The following is a 10,094-nucleotide window of genomic DNA, read 5'->3' as shown; positions in this document are numbered from 1 at the left end:
CAAGCTCACTCTGTTTTTAAATAGAAGTTACATGTTCAGTAAGCATGTATTCCTGCATTAAGAGTTCAGTTTTCTAATACCTATAAGTATGCCTGCTAATTTCTTACATAGTTGTAACTTAAACCCAAAGTGCATACATCATTTATTTAAAGTGAAAGTTTTAAGAATCATCCTCCTGCCTGCCTCTCAATAGTTACATTTCTGAATGTCCCTTTTCTCTTCTCAAATATTAAATTGGTTTACATAACTTCAGGTAGAATTATGATTTTCACCCTCTTCCTATCCATCCACATATTTGATTTTTAAGTGTTTCCAAATCATCTGGATATGACCAGGCCTTCTAGTTAGCCTTATCAACTTTGGGAGAATAAAGAGGCACAATTCTGGCATGGCCCTCATTCCAGCTCTCTAACTTCCAACTCTTGCATCATCAGAAGTAACATGATTTTATTAATTATGTCATTTACTCCTCTATATGTCAGTCATCTCAAGGAATCAAGAACTCCCAGGTTAACTTCCTCTCCTAGAATGCCATCTCCCAATGACTCTGTGTACAAGGAGGCATCTCCCACCCCCCATCACCCACTCCCTATTTTCCTTCCCTGTGTTGTATTTCTTTGTAACATATGTCCCCCTCTGACATTCTGTGTTTATCTTCCCACCCCACCCTCTACTGGAATGTGAGCTCCTATAGTGCAGAGGTATCTGTTTTGTTCCCTGCTCTCTCACCAAAGCCTAGTATAGTTCCAGACATATTGTAAGTGCTACATAAATATTTGCTAGATGAAGGCATAAATGAATGAATGTGTGCAATATAAAGAAGAAATACTACGCTTTTTGGCACCGATTTTAAATTAGCATACTTTTTCATTTAAGCTATTACTTTAAATTGAGAAGACAATTTTCATCTTGTTTTCCTTGTAAGGGTCTTTAGTGCTTTTATTTGCCTCCTGTTAAGGGATTGTTTTCTAAGGATCAGTTCTTTGGAATTGTATCATTTTACCATTCGGAATATTCTTTAGGCAACTCTGACAACTGTAAAAGTACCTATGGTGGCTTCTACCTTGCATGAAACTGTATGAATATCCTCTCTTGGGTCACGGGTGAGGGAATGGAAATGAAACCTGAAGGGAAATTTGCAGATCTGCATAAATGAATTACTACTGTCTTATATTCATACCATAGTTGGACCTGATACGGAATTGTGACACTTTAGAACAATGAAGAATTTCCTAATTTTATAGATAAAGAAAGTACCCTCGAAAGTTTCAATAACAGCCATGAGTACTTAAGCAGCTGGTAACAAATCTAGGACTAGGGTCTGTTTTCTTGACATACAGTTCTGTCAATGGGCCACAACCGTGGGCCTAATCATCGCTGAAAGGGCCTCATAGATTAAATCCTTCCCTCTTAAAACTCTTCTTCACACCATGCACACTTTTATGTGTTCCCAAATAAAGTTCTCTTAGGGCACAGAGGACAATTCCAAGGAGGAATTGCTTAGTTATGTGTTCACAGCTCGTGTTCCTCAACTAGATTTGAACAGGCCATTAACCTTACATGCTTCTCTGCCAGAGCTCTCTGTTTCTGATGCTGTCCAGGATCTTGACAAGCCCTTGACTCTGTTTTTTTTTTTTATTTGTTGGTTCACTCTTCTCCACAGGGCTAGCCTGAACTTATTTTCAGCTCTTTTTTCAGTGACAACTTCATTAAGAAGTCTGCTTTCTCATTTTCTCTACTCCTCACTCCGCTTCGAACCCTCTAATTTTCTAAAAGCTCTCAGCATTGAGATATCCTAGCACATGGGGACCAAGAGATCTCAAATTGTATAATTAGGAATATAAATCTTTTTTCTTCTAGGCTTAACTTTCTCAACATCACATGTACATCTCATCAAACCATTCCAACATTATCGTGGGATGTCATCAGCCAAATGTGATTTGGGAAGAGGAACTAAGGATTCCTCTTTGGGTAGCACATGGAGAAGGCTGATAGAGTTTAATATTTCTCTGCTCAGTCACTTATTCTACTAAACATGAGAACTAATCCCTTTCTTGGCCTGTCTGGGGATCGAACCTGTGACATTGGTATTGTTAGTATCACTTCTACCCAACTGAGCTAACTAGCCACCCTCAGGCATCTATTCTAGAAGAGAGGACCTTTTCATTTACTAACTGATTAATATTTATCAGTTGTTACTTATATAATTTTTTTCTTCTTTGCTTTGATTCTATGGGCCACTATTTAGGGAATGATGAGAGCAATTCCAGGACACTAACACTAACATTAATGCTAAGATTGGAAGTTATCTGTAGTACAGAACATGTTAAGAAGGAGGGTCAATGTATGAACAGAGCTCTAATCTCATAATAGTGAGGATTTGGAGTACATATTCTAGACCCCTTTATCTGGAAATAAAATATATAAATAAATATACAGAAGTGTTTACAAGGAGTCTAAAATAAATCCTGATGGTATTGTATTCATAGATGCATCCCCTCAAAGTTCCATATTCACCACAGAGTGCCCAGAATTTTCTATATGTGTTTCCTATATGTGTTCCTATCATTCAGAGTTCAAAATAGTAACTCAGAATAGCCTGCAGTCTCCTTTGAATAGCATGGCATTTTTACTTTCTGTGTAAACCAGTAATTATGTTGAAATATTGAGATATTTTTATCTAAGTATAACTCCACAGTCTTAGGAATCAGTGTTCTTAAAGAAAAAATAAATATCCTAACTATGTACATATGCCTAATTATTTTCCCTTCAAATTAGTAAAACAGAAATCCACCATTTCTACTGAAATAGCTTTTCTCTATAACCCTGGCCTTGAACCATATTTTAAATGTACTTCCCCAGCATTGAACATCCATGAAGTTAATAAAGTTAACTTTATTTGATGGTCCCAGTGTGTAGGTGTACCCTTATTAAACGTCACATTACTATTATTATCATCTTTATTTTACTGATAGAAGAATGGGGTTTGGTATATGTGATTGTTAATTTTTTGTGTCAACATGAGTGGACCGTGGAATGCCCAGATATCTGGTTCAACCTTATTTCTGGGTGTGTTTTTGTTGGTGTTTCCAGAAGTAATTAGTATTTGAATTGGTGACCTGAATGAAACAGATGGTTTTCTCCACTGTGGGTATTGATCATCTAGTCATTGAAAACTTAAATAGAACAGAAAGGTGGTAGATTCTTGGATTTGCTCTCTGCCTAACTGCCTGAGCCAGAGCATTGATATACTCTTGTCCTTAGTACTCCTGGTTCTCAGACCTTCAGGCTGAGACTGGAATCTATGTCACCAGCTCTCCAGCTCTCAGGCCTTCAAACTATACAACTGGCTTTCCTGGGTCTCTAGCTTACAGGTGACAGATCGTGGATTACCTTAGCCTCTAAAACTCCATGAGCCAATATGTTATAATAAATCTCTTTCTGGCTCTCTCTCTCTCTCTCTCTCTCTCTCCCTCTCTCTATTGTATCCTATTGGCTCTTCCCTGGAGGACCCTGACTAATTCAGGGTGTCTATAATCTAACACAGGGCCACCCCCATCTAGAAATAGTGAGCATGAGTGAAAGAGGCATGCATTTGCATAGAAAATGATGGAATTAAGATTCACATGCAATTTTTAGTATTCTTTTTTTAATTTTTAGTATTCTAAAAGACTAAAAGCCCTTTTGAAAGAAATTTCTTTTTCTTACTTTAAACAAAGCAAACAATAGTCAGCACTATGATTCGTATATCATGAATGCTTTATAAGTAAATGATATGATGATAATGAAATGATAGAATTAAGTTTTGGAATGCAGTAGTTCAAATGTGTACATGTGTATATATCTGTGTATAATCCACATATAATTATGCATGCATTTTTATTTACATACCTGTATAGTTATTTATAGCACTAGGTCATTATGGTCTTTGAAGGTTGGACTGAAGGACTCAGTATGGGAATTTAATGTAGCAGAGACAATGTGGATAGTTTAATGCCTGTGTGATATGGGCCAATTTGGCTGAAATAAATATTCTTTCCTCCCAAATACCAACACACATAGACCATGTTCTCGGTTGTTTATTTCTATCTATTTAGAACGTAATACGATATTATGTGGTATGCAGTGCGAAACTACTAGAGTAATCCCTTTGCCAAGCATTTATTATTAGCAGCCTGACAGATGTTAAAACTAAAAGTTTTTGAATGTAAGATTTATTCAGTGTGAAAATTCTAGGCTACATAGCATACCAGGATTGATAGTATTGAAGGGAAAAGGAGAAGAATAACCAAGAATATTGCTATTCTAGTAATCAGTGGAAATTAGCTTAAATTTGACTCAAGTTCTGACACACCTTGTAACCACTGAGTAATAGGTTAATTAGGAAGCTTCATTAATTTTCCTTAATATTTGGGTATTTTGTTAATTTTAATCTGGTGCTTAAGACCAGAATTCATATGAGAAAGATCTTGCTTAGTTGTCATCAAAAGAGCTGAGAAATAATTAAGATAAATATCCCTCAGTATTCCCATGACATTTTCTTTTCAATTTATTTTCATTATTGGAACCATAAGGATAAGGAATTTCACAATAACTCTCAGAAAATAAGTACACTGCATATATAGTCAGTGAAATCTTCTCTAAGCTACTGGTTCTGGGGGAAATTAGAAGTGGATGGCTTGGGTAGTTCTATCTAATAATGAGAGGTTAATTTAGATAGTGAGGTAGATCTAGAGGGCAAGATTCAAGTGAATCAAGTGAAATCAAGATTCACTTGAATCTTGCCCCTTATTAGTAATGTGGCATTTGGGCCATTTATTTATTTTCTCCTGTACTTACTTTCCTTTCCCAAGAAATAGGGTTAAACATTCCTAGTATTTAAGAACTTTTTAAGGATATCAGGTGTATTTTATTTAACAATCTTTGAGAACTATTATTGTTATTAGAAGTATTATTACTCAATCAGATTTTGATTTACTTTGCTTGTAAGTCTTATTTATTGCTAATACACAGTAGTAAATGGTTTATGAATTTTTCTCTGTTGGACCCCATGTATTCCATACATTCCAGTGACAATAAATGGCAATGTTATAGGTTGAATAATGAAGCCAATTTTACTTGATAATTAACAAATGCACCTCAAACCAACAAGTTCAGCTTAAAGTGATTGAATTCAAAGAAATAGTCACTACAAGATCACTATATTGAAATGAATCTGAAATGTGTTATTGTCTTCATTTTTAACTTTTGTGTAAGGGACATTTCATGAGCAACTTGACTTCTAACAGCCACCTAAATGAAGCTCGATAAATCAAGCCCTTATTTTGTGCTTAACAGGAATTAGGATAAATGCTTACATAACGTTATCTCATTTAATTCTCAGGAAAAGCCTTGTGAAATGGAAGTAGCAAGATAAGATCTTGACATATTTATCTTCATGCTTTCCTTGTTTCCAGAACCTCTAGCCTCTTTCAGCATTGTCTCAAGAGAAATTGTCACAGAGAAATGAAATTAAAAAGAAACTACTAATGTTTGTTTGTTTTAAATCTAGTTGGGCTATGGGATGCCTGGGTGGCTCAGTGGTTGAGCATCTGCCTTAGGCTCAGGGCGTGATCCCGAAGTTCCGGGATCAAGTCCCACATCAGGCTTCATGCAGGGAGCCTGCTTCTCCCTCTGCCTGTGTCTCTGCCTCTCTCTCTGTGTGTCTCTCATGAATAAATAAACAAAATCTTAAAAAAAAAAAATCTAGTTGGGCTCTTGAGAAACAAAAGAGTAGGCCATAAAAAGAGGTGGTAGAGAACATTGAAATTGAGATAAAATCCCCCAGAGAATATACTGACCACACTCCTTTGCCCATTCCCTTCTTCAATCTGTAGAAAATGAAAGTTGATGAAGTAGAGTAACGAGGAGAAACAAGTTTGAAAACTCCAGAGGCTCATTTCCTCTCCCTTTTAGAATATTCATAAAAATCAACCTTAGTGGGTTTGAATTAGCTAAAGGAAGAACTGGCAGATTTCAATTGCTGATCCAAGAGGCTCTGCTTCTCAAATAAGACTGGTTTCTCAACTGAGGACATTTATTGTTCTCCAGTACTGTCCCTATAAATATGGGGAGCATTAAAATAGTCCTATGCTGAGGGGACTCTTTTCTTGGTACAGCCATTACAGGGAAACCTCACGTGGGCATGCCTCTGTCTGAAAATGAGCACTTTGCATGATGGTCAATACCAAGGTTACTCTTCTGCTTCTAAATTTTTTTTAATAAATTCTATTTTACATGTATGCTAATGGATATAAAGGCTTCTGTCTCTGCACCCTTTATTCAACAAAAAGATAAAGTGCTTAACTTTGCAAAAGATGATGTTGGGAAGGGGATCTAAAGACCTAGTGGTATTGCTAAGTGGAAGAGGGAACCACACAAGAGTGCTCCAGGGAATGCTTGAAAATTTAAAAACCACATGGAGAAGGGTGCCTTAAATGTCAGACTCTTGGTTTCAGCTCAGGTCATGATCTCAGGGTTGTGGGATCGAGCCCCAGTGCAGAGTCGGCTTACCCATCTCCCTCCCCTTCTGTTCCTACACCTGCCCACTTACCCCCTGCTCCTGCCCATGTGAGGGCACTTTTTCTCTTTCTCTAAAATAAATAAATAAATAAAATCCTAAACACACACACACACACACACACACACACACGACAAATGAAAACACAATGATCTAAAATCTTTAGGATGCAGCAAAAACTGTTCAAGAGAAGAATATAGTGATCCAGGACTACCTCAAGAAACAAACAAAAATCTCAAACAACCTAACCTTATATGTAAAGGAGCTAGGAAAAGAACAAAGCCCAAAGGCAGTAGAAGGGAGAGGGGGGAAAGACTAGAGCAGAAATAAATGAAATAGAGACTAAGAAAACAACAGAGCAGATCAATGAAACCAGGAGATGGTTCTTTGAAATGATCAACAAAACCAATAAACCTTTAGAAAAACTCACCAAAAAAAGAAAGTAAAAGAAAAAAAGAGAGAGAGAGAGAGAGAGAGGAGGTATCTGTTGATTGGATATATTTGCTAAGCTGACTGTTCTCCCTTATCCTGCTTTGACCTCTACTTTAAAGAAAGAATGTAGAGAGAGATGCCAGGAAAGACTCAAGTTCAGTTGATGCCTACAGCCTCTGTTTTCCTGGTAGTTTGAAGCATATGTTCCCAGTTAAGATATTTAAAACATTGGGACATAGAGTTCTACAAACATTTCCCCTGTGCATGGGGACAATTATCTAACTGTGGGATTTGGAATTACATTTACAGAGCTCTCCCTGTGGTTAAGAATACCTGAGGTCAATCCAGAAGTTTGGTTGCATACTACTAGAAGGCAAATGTCTTATTTCTTGTCATTTTCCCTGAACCCCAGACCATTTGTTTCTGGAGTTTGCCAAATAGCAGTTTTTCCCCTCTCTTCTAGCCAGTGTCTTCTTTAGGTAGTAATTTGTGTTAAATTAGCTAGTACATTTCAAGCATGACTTTCTGTCCTAAGGAGAGGACGCCATAGCATGAAATGGTTTTTGAAACAGTGAGTAAGTGGATTTTAGCCTAGAACCACAAAATGAGAGACTATTAAATCAGGGCTCAAGGCACAAACCCACTGACATTTGTTTGATGAAACATATTGAAATAACTTGAAATCATGGCTTTGATTAATTCTTAGTTCATTCACTGATAGGTGATTTAAATAAATATTTACATTTAACTGTATAAAATTAAAAAGGGGGGAAATAAATGGAGAGAAGTTACAACACAGAGGATGAGAAACTAACAAACCACAGGTATATTATGTAGGGGAAGCTTTCCAACCATCATAGGTACCTCTTTGGATCCTACCTCCATGGGTCTGACCTTGGACCTCTGTTCTAGAAGGGTTGGGGAGAAAAGTCATCACAGATTCTTCTTTTCTTTGTATGTGAACATAGAAGTAATCTTGTAGTAGTGTTAACTGTTTGTAGCATGTATCTAAAAAGCCTAAGCACTTGCTTAATTTAAGGCTTCACGTACACGTCTCAAAAAATTAATTATTTTTGGCAAATGACAATCAAAAGCATCAATCAGTCGGGCACTGTGGTAATTGAACAAATGCTTTTATTTTTACTTTGCAACGTTTATTCTCTATAAACTCTGGGATATTCTCCTAATGGATATTGTTTATGGTTTGAATTAGGAGCTAATGAATGGCAGTGGTTACCCCATCACTAGAATGCACAGATCTGAGGATAAAGAGCTAAACTCTAGAAAATCACCTGTAGAATTACTAATTCCTGCTCTTACAGTTTAGAGTTCTATTAGTTTGGAGGTCACTTTTAAAACTACTCTTAGATAAAGAGGGGAAACACTATGTTGTTATTCGATCACTAAGCACCTCTGTTGAGAACAGACATTGGGATTTCAGCTTTGATTTAGGAGCACCCACAATTTTGCCTGGCTCACATAGTAGTTGCTCTGTATTTATTGACTGAATGAATTCTGCTCTAAACTTCATAATTTAAATTATCCTCAGATGATCTGGAGTTAATATTTAGCTTACAATTCTGAGCATCTTATCATGCTTTGCATCTGTTACGCAGTTTCACAGCAAAGCTAATGTGTCACCACATTGTAACACAGTGTCACCAATATCGTGCCCACATCAACTCTGTTTGTGTTGATACCTGGGAACTGGTCTAGAAGCTGAATCTGCCAAGACAACTGATAGGCATATGTTTGGTGCCTTATTTTATCATAACCTCTGAAATATATATTGAGAGATTCTTGCTGACTACATATTAACAAGTAGTATCATTTGAAATTATTTAAAGTGAAAAAAAAACATGATAACAAAAATATACACATAGCTAGAAGCTGAAAAATATTTTTGTGGGAGAGATTAAATAGTTGTTACATTTCAAGTTTACCTCCCTCAAGCAGCTGTCATCATGGATAGGAAGATGCAACTTGCAATAACTCATTTTTAATATGTATTAAACCTTATATTTCTGGCCTATAATGTACACTTGAGAGTAATTTATTTTCTTTGGGAAGTTCCAATAATTCTTTCAATTCATCATTTAGTGCAATAAAACAATAATTTATTAAGTGGTAGCTTAGTTAATATACTCAAATTATCTGATTTTTTTACTAAAAATGTTTTTATTTTATTTTTATTTATTTATTTATTTTTTACTAGAAATGTTTTTAGAGGCAAATGCTAATTCTTAGCAAAAACTTTATTGTCATTCCAAATAATGTAAATACCATAATTGTTTTAAAATGCATGCTTTAAGGGGCACCCAGGTGGCTCAGTGGTTGAGCTGCTGCCTTTGGCTCAGGTCATGTTCCTGGGGTCCTGGGATTGAGTCCCCTGCAGGGAGCCTGCTTTTCCCTCTGCCTATGTCTCTGCCTCTCATGTATAAATAAATAAAATTTTAAAAAACACAACATATCTTAATTTTAAATACTGCTCCCAAGTAAACTTAAATATATAGTTCAAAATTCAACATAAGTATATATTAAAGCATGCATTATTTTCCTTTTGATTTTATTTATTCATGAGAGACAAGAGAGGCAGAGACATAGGCAGAGGGAGAAGCAGGATCCCTTTGGGGTGCCTGATGCTGGACTCGATCCCAGGACTCCAGGATCATGACCAGAGCCAAAGGCAGACACTCAACCACTTAACTACCTGGGTGCCCCAAAATATGTTTGGTTTTAAAATGAGTTATGGATGAAATATTTTCAATATTTTCCTGTAACTGAGGAAATTTAGTGTTTAAGTAACTGGTGTTATTTTTATGCATTTTAGTAAATATTTTAATTGAACTTGTGCCCTAGGAAAGTCTCTTAGGAGATACCCTTGAAAAAAAAAAACAACTAAGCAAGAATAAAATTATAGAAACATTTATAGGAACATACTTATATTACAGAAATTTTCCACCCATGTGTTTAATAGGCACTGACTTAAAAGAGCAATGGTAGTATGTTTGCTCTACTAAGATACAGTTATTTAAGTAGAGGGTGCATTTATGTACATGATATTCTTCAATAAGATATTTTGTTAACAAATGAATAAGTAAAT

This window comes from Canis aureus, chromosome 18 (genome assembly GCF_053574225.1).
Source record: "Canis aureus isolate CA01 chromosome 18, VMU_Caureus_v.1.0, whole genome shotgun sequence".
NCBI classification, from domain to species: Eukaryota; Metazoa; Chordata; class Mammalia; order Carnivora; family Canidae; genus Canis; species Canis aureus.
The sequence above is the reverse complement of the archived record's forward strand: the minus strand, read 5'-3'. Positions refer to the sequence as shown.